The following is a 10877-nucleotide window of genomic DNA, read 5'->3' as shown; positions in this document are numbered from 1 at the left end:
CCCTCTCCATCTCTCTTTTCGCTGGCAGAAAGTGCAGAAAATCCAACAACGCACAATGCATCGCGCGGCTTAGAGAGAGGCTGGCTGCAGCGCCACCGTTCGTTCGGGTTCGATAAAAATACATCTTTGCCGAGGCGGCAACATACGCGCCCAACAGTGTGGCGATAAAGTTCTTGAACTGGAGCTCCAACAGTGAAAGGAAATCGCTCTTGTTTACCTCTCACATTCAATGTGCTTTACGAGAGGTCCGCGTCAGACGTCTTCCCTGAAGAGCCGGGGAATATTCCTCGCGGACTACAGAAGAGCTCGGAGTCATCTACTGAACCTTCAATCCTTGTAGCCAAGGAGAAGAATAGCGCCATTACATCGTATTAGACACCAACTTCATGTTTCGCACTCTTAAGTTGATGTTCTTGCAGCGTCCGAACAGACGTCATTCGGTTAGCAACCGATTAATCATCACTTCCTAGAGCAACCGATCACTAGAGACGCCTAACATTCATCTGTTTCTAGTTCTAGGGACTAGAGCTCACCTGAGCCTCGTGTCTCGCGTTTGTCGTGAAACCTATCTCCAAATTCGACGACTCGCTTCTCAGTGTCGCCTCGTACCGTATCGTTTGAAACTAACGTATCCCACCGCTGTCACCAACTTAGACCCATTCGAACGCTTTATCTTTGGTCTTCCAAACCCGTCCACTTCACGTTACATAGTCGGCCTCCGGGTTTACATAAATGGGGTCGGGTTACATAAATAAATGGCCCCCCAAATGCCCCCCATATGGCTCCGGCTACAGCCCGGCTACCTCAATTGCACAGTCAGTGTTGCGTTTGCTCTGCTGGAAACATCTTCTCAGTTCCGGAACTTTGTTGCCGCACTGCCCGAAGCCGGCGCCGCCGCCGCCGTCGACGCTGGCGGTTGGAGCAAAGAAGGCACACACCCATGTCTTCGGTGGGTCTTGTCTTGTCGGGGGACACCCCTTTCCTTGTGCAGCTTTAATTATCGTTATTATTCATCCGTTATCCTGTGGAGCAGGAGGAGCCGGTGGGGTGCGGGTTGCGGTACGCGTTGCATGGGAGGTCGGAGCCCACGCCATAACAAAAAAAAAACAGAGTTTGAATCCCCATCATTGGCAACGGAGCGGGGTTTTGGCAAACCTTTTGCATTCCGCACGAGTGAGAATGGCGGCGGAGCCGGGCTCTCTGCCCGTCCGTCGTGTGTCCTCTGATTGTTTAGCAATCTCGGCCCTCAGACGTACACACACATCGGGCCGGTCGGTCGGTCGGTCGGTCGGTCGGGTGGTGGGTTTGGTTTTGGAAAATTTGACTCTTACGGACCATTAATTTCTGCGGCAATCAATTTTCCCGCCGTACACAAAGCGGAGCGTGGCGCACACACATACGCACACTCTGTATGTGTGTGGGGTGATGATAAAACGAACAAGAAATCGCGCCAGGGACTCGTCGCTGCGCCGCGAAATCCTGATCCTGCGACAAGTTTAGAAAGTTCGGTTCCCTCTCTCTCGAGGGGGGGCGGCTAGTTCCGCCATTTTGTGCCGCCCAGTGTGATTTATAGTGTTTCACAGGCAGCGGCGAGCGCGGCGTTCGCATTCGGGGTAGGACCATTGGACCACTCCGTAGAGTTCCACAGAGCCTTTTTTGTAGTTTTTGTGTATGAAACGGCACCAAAGTTTGGCAAACTCTTTGTGAGACGGGATCCCCAATGTTTGTGGAGCGGCCCATGCGGGTTCTCATAGTTAAGGTCTATTTGACGAGCGCCACCTATGGGCGCCTGTTACGCATGACGAGCTCATCCCTTGTGTGTGGTCGGGTCTTTTCGGCGTGTCATCAGCGTCAACATCGCACCCGCCGCGCCCCGGAAGCTCCTTTACCCGGGGTGGTGGCCACATTATGCTGGTGTGTGCCAAACGACTGGCCGGTGTTTAATTTTGGTGTTTATTATTCGAAGGCGCTCACGACGACGCCGGTGGCGCCATCTTCACGATGACAGCCGAAAACATAATCCCCGATGACGATGCTGCTGCGGGAAGATAATGTAAACATCATTCCTTCCTTCCTTGATTGCGCTGCTCGTCCCGGCCCGGGCACGGGGGATTCGTTTACAAAACTAGTTCCCGTCCGCTCCGGTAGGTGGCGTCGCGTGTGTGTGTGTGTAAAGAAGGCAATCAGCCTGCTGAGAATCACAAATTGAATGATGACGAAGCTAAAGCTTCGCTTCATAGGGATGATGCTCTCTCCATGTGCAGATGAGAGGACGACAGAGTGCCGGGGACACGGGGACATGAAAATTTGCATACCACCTCGCACCCCGCACCCCGGGTACACCACCGCAAAATTCTAATTACTGCTGCTGGGGACACACAGCACACAAACTTTTGATTAGAATTTGCAAAACTTTTCTTCGCAACGCTCGAATGGCGGCGGTGGCGACGGACACCAGGCCGTTCCCGGACGATACTTTTCTGTGTCTACAAAGGGCCGGGAAATTAGGCAAACTAGGAAGTCCTGCGCGGCCCACAGGACCGAGCCCCCCGACCGAGCGAACTACTACAAACCGAAATTGGTGAAACCCCCTAAAGTTTTTGGCTCGCCAAAAGTCATTAATTATGCTCGATGTTGGTTTTGAAGAATCCGCAAAAAACACGGGGGACAAACGAGCAGCAGGAGAAACCCCAAGACCCACTGTCAACAAAATGGCTATCGCGAGCGTCAAGCTCCACTCCTTGTATTTGGCCGTATTTCATTTCAGTGTAATTAACTTTAAATCTGTCTATCGTTTCATTTAATGCTCCCGCGCTCTGGTTGTGGACACGATTGTGGCGGCCCTCGAACAGAGCATACTGACCGACATCGAAATTATGGTAAAAATAACATTGAGCCTTCAGACACACACACGCATCCAGCAACACACAAAACCCGCGGCGTCCGCGGTTTGCGCTAATGATCGGGAAACGATATTTTTCAACTACCGAGACCTCTAGACATAAAACGAGAACGACAATGAGAGAGAGAGAGAGGAATTTAAGCTCATTAGCGCAGGAAATCTGGCACAACATATCTGCTGGCCGGCTGGCTGCGCCATGGCCCCTCTCATGTCTTGTGGGGCAGCGAGAGGCGGCGTCCATGGTGCGGTAACATGAGGCAGGATTGGGGTTATGTTTGGTTTGGTTTTCTGTTTTTTTTGGGGCAACTAATTCACTCCACTATTAAACGTTAAACTCCCGTCACCCGTCAGAGCCGTGCCTGGTCAATAGGATACCAACAAGCATTCGGAGGACGCAAGAGTGGGGAACTTAGAGGGCAGCACCCGGCCACATAGGAGAGCATAATAATGGTTTTCCTGATGGTGGGGCGAGAAGGCAAATATTTTTAATTCTAATGATCTAAGCCCTTTGGCCCCCCGGGGAGGCCCCCGCACCAGACGCGGCCTGATAAATGACCGCGCGGCGCTCGGTACACACATCGGCGCGCGCTAATGAGCCATTAAACGTGCGCAGCAGGCCGTTTGTGTGTGTGTGTGTGAGTGTCCCCGTTTTTTAAGACTTCCGCCCATTTGATGTAACTCCGTGCGTGTTGTTTTCGGCGAATGTCTGATTTAATTATCTTTTAAGACCCCCAAGACCCATGTTGAAGGACTTTAAGGCCACAACACAACAGAACAGAACAGCGACCCACACACACACACACACACACACGCTCGTAGCGATTCGCAAAACATCATTCATCATCTTCATCGGCATCGGCGAGAGAGGAGCCGACCGCGTAAATAACGACTCCTAATGATGTTGTCCTTCTGCCCTCCGGTGTGTCTCCTACCGGCCAAAGGACCTCCGGAATGGTTACACACCCAACAGGCGACACCACACACACGCACACGCACGACGACGCGATGCCATTTATGGCAAACACGTGTCCTCCGGGTGGCGCCGTTGACCTGCTTCGTCGCCCGGGGGGGGTGCCTATTTTGCTATCCTTTTTATTGGGGTCCTTTTCGAGAAAACGGAAACCTTGGTGCATAATTTATCGTGTGACATGACAAGGGTACCTCCGACGGAACGGACTGGTGGGTGGGGCTCCGCGGCGGGCGGTGGAGTCATAAATTAAACACCACTCCATCATTTCGTCCTTGAGAAATTGTCTTTTTCGTTTGACAGGTCCCGGTTGTTGTTTTTTTCGTGATCGTTTAATGAATGTCATACACAGGCCGGCGGCACGGTCCGGGGAGAGCCGAGCCGAGGAGGAGCGAACAATTTGACCCATTTCGATACCCGTTAGTCGTTAAACAGCCCGGGCCCTGTTTGATTAGAAAGAAAACCGGAGAATTGTTTGCAAAGAAATGAACATCGACCGGCGGGCGCGCCCCTGGCCTCGGCGTGGCCAAACTTTTGCCCCTCAGAGGAACCATGCGGCCCGTTACGCACACACACACACACACGAACAGTGGCGAACGAAAAAGGGTCATTAGCTGTCATAACAACGGAAGAAACAGGTGGAAGCCATCATCTTCCTTACGCGCGCCCTTCTTCACACGGCTCTCGCCGGGGTTCCTCGATATCGATCCAACAAACAAACGTGGTCCGCTCTCGCCTCCTACTGTGCCGAACCTTACCTTTGGTGGAGAACTCCGAAAACAGATATCGAGATTGTTTCTAGCATCGTTCTGGGCGTGAGCTGACAAAAAGGCGTCCTTTGCGAACATTCCAAAATAACACGTGGGTCAATAAGTTTGAAGGCTGACGATTGTGCCCAGAAAGTGCCACAAAACACACATGCCATAAACAGTTTGACATTTTGACGACGGCTGTCAAAATGTTTATGGCATTCCGATCAGCGAGTTGTTGTTGGTTGTTGATAAGAAGGCATTGAGTTGTCGTCTCGTCTCGTCGTCTTATGTCTGAGTTGGCTCTGTGTAGTCTACTTTAGTCAATCGTCCTCTAGTCCTTGACCCACTTTGCATCATCACCGGAGTATACTAGGCTGCTCATTAAATTCGAAGCCTCGACAAGAAAGAGCGCTACTACGAGCCTGATTTTTTTTTGTGATATTGGTACACTCTTCAAATGAACGTATGTGAAGTTTCATTTCAATCGGTCACTTAATTTTTTTTCACAAGCCATTTAGTATCGACATGTTACAGTATTTTTTACAATGGAAAAAATCAAGTATGTGCGGTGATTTAATTTTTATTTTTGGAAGGTTTAAAAGCCAAGGAAAATTATGAACGAATATTGAAAGTGTATAAGGACTCTTCACCTTTAATTAGGGGGTTAAAAGAGGGTTTTCTGAGTTTAAACTTGGTCGTAGTAGCCTTTAAGATGAACCATGTCAAAAACGTGAAAAAAAGGCACAACACCTCAAATCGTAGAAAAAATACAGGATATCGTTTTCGAAAATCCGCGAACCACTGAAAGAGATTTACTATAAGGCTTAGCCATCTCATTGAGCAGTATAACCAATATTTTGACTGAAGTTTTGCGTTCCAGAATGTACTTAGCAAAATTGGTGCAGCATTCGATAAAAATGGAAGAATGCACCCAATGCAACAAATGGCAAAAATCCATGAATTAAAGTTCAAATTGTTGGAGTATCCACCCTGTTCACCAGATTTGGCCCCTAGCGACTTCCATCTGTTTTCAAACCTAAAAAAAATCCTGCGCGAAAAGCGGTTTTCATCAAATGATGACATCATAGCAGTTTTAAGGAATACTGTGACGTGACAAAAATACTGTCGATACTAAAAGGCAAAATTAGACTCGTAGCAGTTATCGAATCGTAGCCCTCTGTTATCGAGGCTCCGAATTTAATGAGCAGCCTAGTATAATCGCACCTCATTTGTATTGAGAACATTGACATGTCCATTAATCACCGCAAAAAAGCAACTTATTTCTTCCATTTCCGATGTGCACTTTTGGTTTATATTTGTTTTACGTTTATAATGCTCATTCTAGAATGTGCTCTCGGTCTTTATTGTGATTTATTTGTATCTAGCTTTAAGTTCTGTTGTTTAGGCAAGTTAAACCGCTTGACCCGTTGACTTGGCAAGAATAAATAAAAACCATGTTTTCTGACAAATTTCAATTGACAAACAATAACAAAATTGCATAAAATAAACTTCGAAGTGCGTCCTCTGCGTCCACAGTTCTCAAAAGGATTGGATTCAACGAAGAAACGTAATTCAAGGCCAAGCGATAAACCGGTTAATTCTGCTTCCGACGTGCCCCAGTATTTAAAAAGGACATTGCTTGGACGAAAAATTTTAATTTTCGAATAGATCGCTGACCTTTGGCACTAACGGGCTACCGGAAATAAGGACGTCTGGAAAAAAAAGTCGACCAAAACCCAACGGGCAGACCTGTTGGGTCAACCGAAGAGAGTACAGCCCCAACATCTTCTTAATGTCCCGGGTGGTTCGACGGCAACAGCAACTGCTATCCTTCCTTGCTACCCTTTAATGGGCGCCGTCCTTTTTCAAGGATCATTGCCGAAGGCCAAAACACGACGGCCTCCTTCTTCAAGTCCTTCTTTTCGGAAGCAGGACGGGCCGTCGACGACTTTCGTTCACTGACCGCATCGGCAGAAATCGTTCAAAGAAGCAACGGAAGTGGGCATAGCAAGAACGTAGGGCCCGAAGGACAAACTTTCTCGTCGGATGTGGTTTTATTTGCCTTTTTTATTATTTTATGCCAGAAACCAATAGCCGGGGAGGGGTCGGTCGGTCCCGTAATCCTGCATTCCTCTGGCCCGCCCGGGGCCTCTCGCGATAGACGCCAGACAACCCTCGCCACAGCCCCTTCGTGTAGTACTACGGGCGGATCCGGTCAATCAGATGATCCGTAGTCACACACAGTTAAAGGACACGCGGCGGCCGGTTGGCCGGGTTTGTTTTTATCACCTTTCTCGGGGGGGCGGGCCTAGACGGGCAAAAAAGGATCGCCGGCGGACCCGGCCGGCCGGCCGGCCGGCTCTTCTCCGGGGCCCGGATTCTTTGGGCCGTTTTCCTGGGATCTCCTCTGCTCGTCCGGCGCGCCTACTAAGGGGAAAACTTTTCGCCACCCCCCGGGGGAAAACAGAAGGAAAATGTGTTTCGCTCATTTCCCTATACCGTTCTGGGGATTTTTCTTGGTGATTGTGACTTTTTTTTAATTGTGTGTGTTTGCAGCAAAAAATACTCGGCGAAGATACGCATTCCCTCTCCGGTGCTCGTATTTTTATTTTTAATTCATTCATCGTTCGCCGGCGTGGGATTATGAATGAAGCCGGGAAATGATGTGCTGGAAAACGTTGAAAATAGCGGTCCTTTTGGGGGGGAGGGATTTATCGAAACGATTCAATCATGAACGAATCATGATTCATCGAAACGATTTTACCAGACTGTTTCTTCTGTTCCTGACGTGACTGATGCTCGAGAAAAGAGTGGCCAAGCGACAATGCGTCATAAATATAATTAAATATTTTAAAGGCACATTAAGTAGATGGATAAATTATTCACGCTCACCCGTTCATGTGATTCAGGGTACATTTGCATAATTTATCAGCATATTAGTAATCTTTTTATCTCGGGATACAGCCAAATTTCTGTTCAAGCTTATTGAACGCATCTATCCCTGTGGGTTCTACAACAACTGTTCGCAATACATAGAGCTGCTGACGGGTTTCTTAAGCATTTGATGATGCGATTTGACGTGCAATTGATCGTTGACCAAATTAAAAAAATTGATATAATTGATTGACCAAAATTGAAATTGAATTGATTCGGACAAAGTTTGACTGTTACATACAAAATTGTATTTACGATTTACTAGCTACTACAACCGGTGAGAGCGTTGCTTAGCTTCCTAAAGTGATTGTTCCTTTGTCTTCGGTTGGTTTGGGGCCCAAGAAACATTCTTCACCTTCCATTACTATTCAAGGAATTTTTAATTTCCTTCCTTTCGTTTTAAGGGGACTGGTAAACTTGGGTATTTTCTTTTGGATCCATTGAACTTGCAAGTTTTGCAAGTGAATTCGGGTTAATAGTACGTTTTCCCCGTTTGATGGTATTGTTTATCAACTCTTTTGTGATAAGCGGATTACCATCACAAAGTTTCGGCGGATCGCGATTTCTCAAAAGAATAATCACAGCTTTAAACTTCTACTTCAGTATAGCAGTTCAGGTGAATCAAGCTAGTTAAGAAATTCTTTAGGATAATTGACTGTGGGTTCTTGTAAATTAGTGCCATGTTTTGTTGATACCTAGCAATTGTTTCGCAAACTGTTTGTGCACAGTGGAGTGGAAAAGTGAAACAGACAAACATAGAAACATTCATTTTTAGATTGATTAAACAATACATCGATCTCACGGTTCGTCTAGGAAGTTAAAAATGGATTTAAGTACATGTAGCGACCTCGTCATAAGAATATCAAATAATCGAGCACCACCATCGAGCAGCATGGTCGAGCAGCTTCGTCGAGCAGCGTTAAAAAATATTATCAAGTATTCATTGACCGTGCATTCTCCGTGCAATCGAAGATTATGCAAAGCAGTTTATTGGTGACTCTCAACGAATCCGGACATACAATATTTTATTTCCCGATCACAAATATAAATATTAGGAAATTACAAGATTTCTACATACACGTAAGTACAGTACACGTAATACACGGAATGGAACCAGCAACATTCTCAACTTCACGGGATCGGCTTTAGCTCAGCCGATTCTCTGTGCATTTTTGCTGGTTTCATCTTCCTTTCCATTTATGAACACCCAAACTGAGCATCGAACTCGAATCGAGGAGGACCACAAAAAAAGGAGTCCTTCCCCAAATCGGAACACCGGCCACTGTGTGTCACCTTTTTTTTTTATTTGGCCCCAAAAAAGCCGAAAGCCTCCGATCAGCTGCTGCCCCCGACGAGGAGAGAAAGAGAGGATAATCGTGCACGGAACATAAAATACGCATCTCCCAACGAAAGTGAATCTCGAGCCGACGGCCTGGACACACACACACACACGCAGGAGCGCGTGTGCATATTTTAATTGATACCAGGCACTTTCGAGTGGCGCGAATCGACAACGCAACGACGGCAGGATGATGATGGTAGCGGCATAAAACCGCAGCCACCAATTCCGCCGCCGTCACCGATCGCATTTCATACCTGCTTTATGGTCCGGTCCTCGTCCTTCCCTGCGCCCGTCCCCGCAGGGCACTTCCAAACTTAATTCTCGCCGCGCAACACTCTCGCCATTCATTCACAAAAATTCCCGCCGAACAGCGGTGCGAACTGCAGAGCACATCACCGGAGGAGGCGGAATTGCACGTTGGTCCTGCTGGGCCATGATGCACTTGCACTGGCCCCGTGGTGGGCGCCTTATGTGGAGAACACAGGGTGGTGTACGCGTTACGTTCGTAAATAAATATATACATATAAAGTTTAATCTGGTACGCGCGTCGGCTGACCCTTTCCGGTCGGTCAGCCGGCTGGTGGGCGCAGGGGGGTGGTGGTTGGTGCTGTATGCATCCTGCTGCAATCTGCGTGTGTGTGTGTTTTGCGCGAACATTCACCGGGCGCGAGTCGAGGCCGAAAATTTGGCGGCTCGCGACTGATTTCATCATTCATTGATTCCCGTGTTTCATTCATTCATCGCTCCCTCGCCGATCATGGGGAGGCGGCGGGTGCGTGAGGGTGAGCCGGACTGGCCACCTTACTCCACACGGGTGCCGCATCCTCCGCGGGGTGCTCCGGCACAACATTCAAATATTGAGCGCAGCGGCAGATAGGTCGATGGGATGGGAGCGCACCCCAATCGCGTGTGTCATTGCACCACACACACACACACACACACACACACACACACAGACAGCCAGACGTAGGCACTGGTGGCAGTGGCGGCGGCGGCGGCGTGGGACAAACACGCGATCATCATCGACGACGATTCCGTCGATGTTGGCTACGATTTTCGAGGCGAGGCGGGGCGCGAAGAGCTTTTCGAAAATTGGTTCCCAATTGATTGCCACTTCCGCGTGTCACACGAACGGGTTGACGGATGGTTGGCAAGGGATGGCGGGTGGGGGGGTCACGTGTTGCGCCTGGTGGGGCTACCGCAGCTACACAGCCCACAGACTGCCGACTAGTGGCGGGGTTTTGGGTTGAAATTTACACCACGCGACAGGCAGCCGCACGTTTTATGCTGCGCCACGGAGGGCGGACCGTTGGAGGGGGGTGGATCCCGGGCGGTTCTCGCGTGATGCTGATTATGGTTCACCTGCCGACGCCACCACAGACTGGTTAGCCTGCCTGTCGCCTACCTTTGATCGGGCGGCGCGACTCACGGAACTCTCCGAATGCTTGAAATGCCGATTCAACAGATGTTCGCACAGGGACAGGGGAAAACAAAAAGGACACCCACTCGCCGTGCAATGTTGGAGAGTGATGCTTTTGAAACCTTATCGAAAGGGACAGTTTGTGGCAGCTATACAATGAAGGTCGGTCTGTCTGGTCTGCGGTCTCAATTAAAATAAATGAGGCGCCAAGACACCGGAGAACTCAACAAACGTGGTGTGTAGACACCGTTTTTCGTCAAAACTCCATCCCAATCCCTTCCGTTCGTGGTGTGTTAGTATCACGATATTTATTTAAAATTTGAAATTTAAATTACTATTTTCATAAAAGTTAAATGGGTTGTCGAGTTAAATTAAATGGGTTGTCGAGGAGTTAAATAGATATAAACAACAAATCCCTATTGTGTCGCTTAATCGCTCAAAATATCTTATGGTAAATATCAACAACATTTGGGAGAAACCATAACTTGCAGATGAATCAAATTATTCAGTTTGCTCAATCAAAAAGGAAGCCAGCAGTTTTAAAATTAGTCTTTCAATTG

The sequence above is a fragment of the Anopheles cruzii genome, chromosome 2 (assembly GCF_943734635.1).
Source record: "Anopheles cruzii chromosome 2, idAnoCruzAS_RS32_06, whole genome shotgun sequence".
Taxonomy (NCBI): domain Eukaryota; kingdom Metazoa; phylum Arthropoda; class Insecta; order Diptera; family Culicidae; genus Anopheles; species Anopheles cruzii.
The sequence above is the reverse complement of the archived record's forward strand: the minus strand, read 5'-3'. Positions refer to the sequence as shown.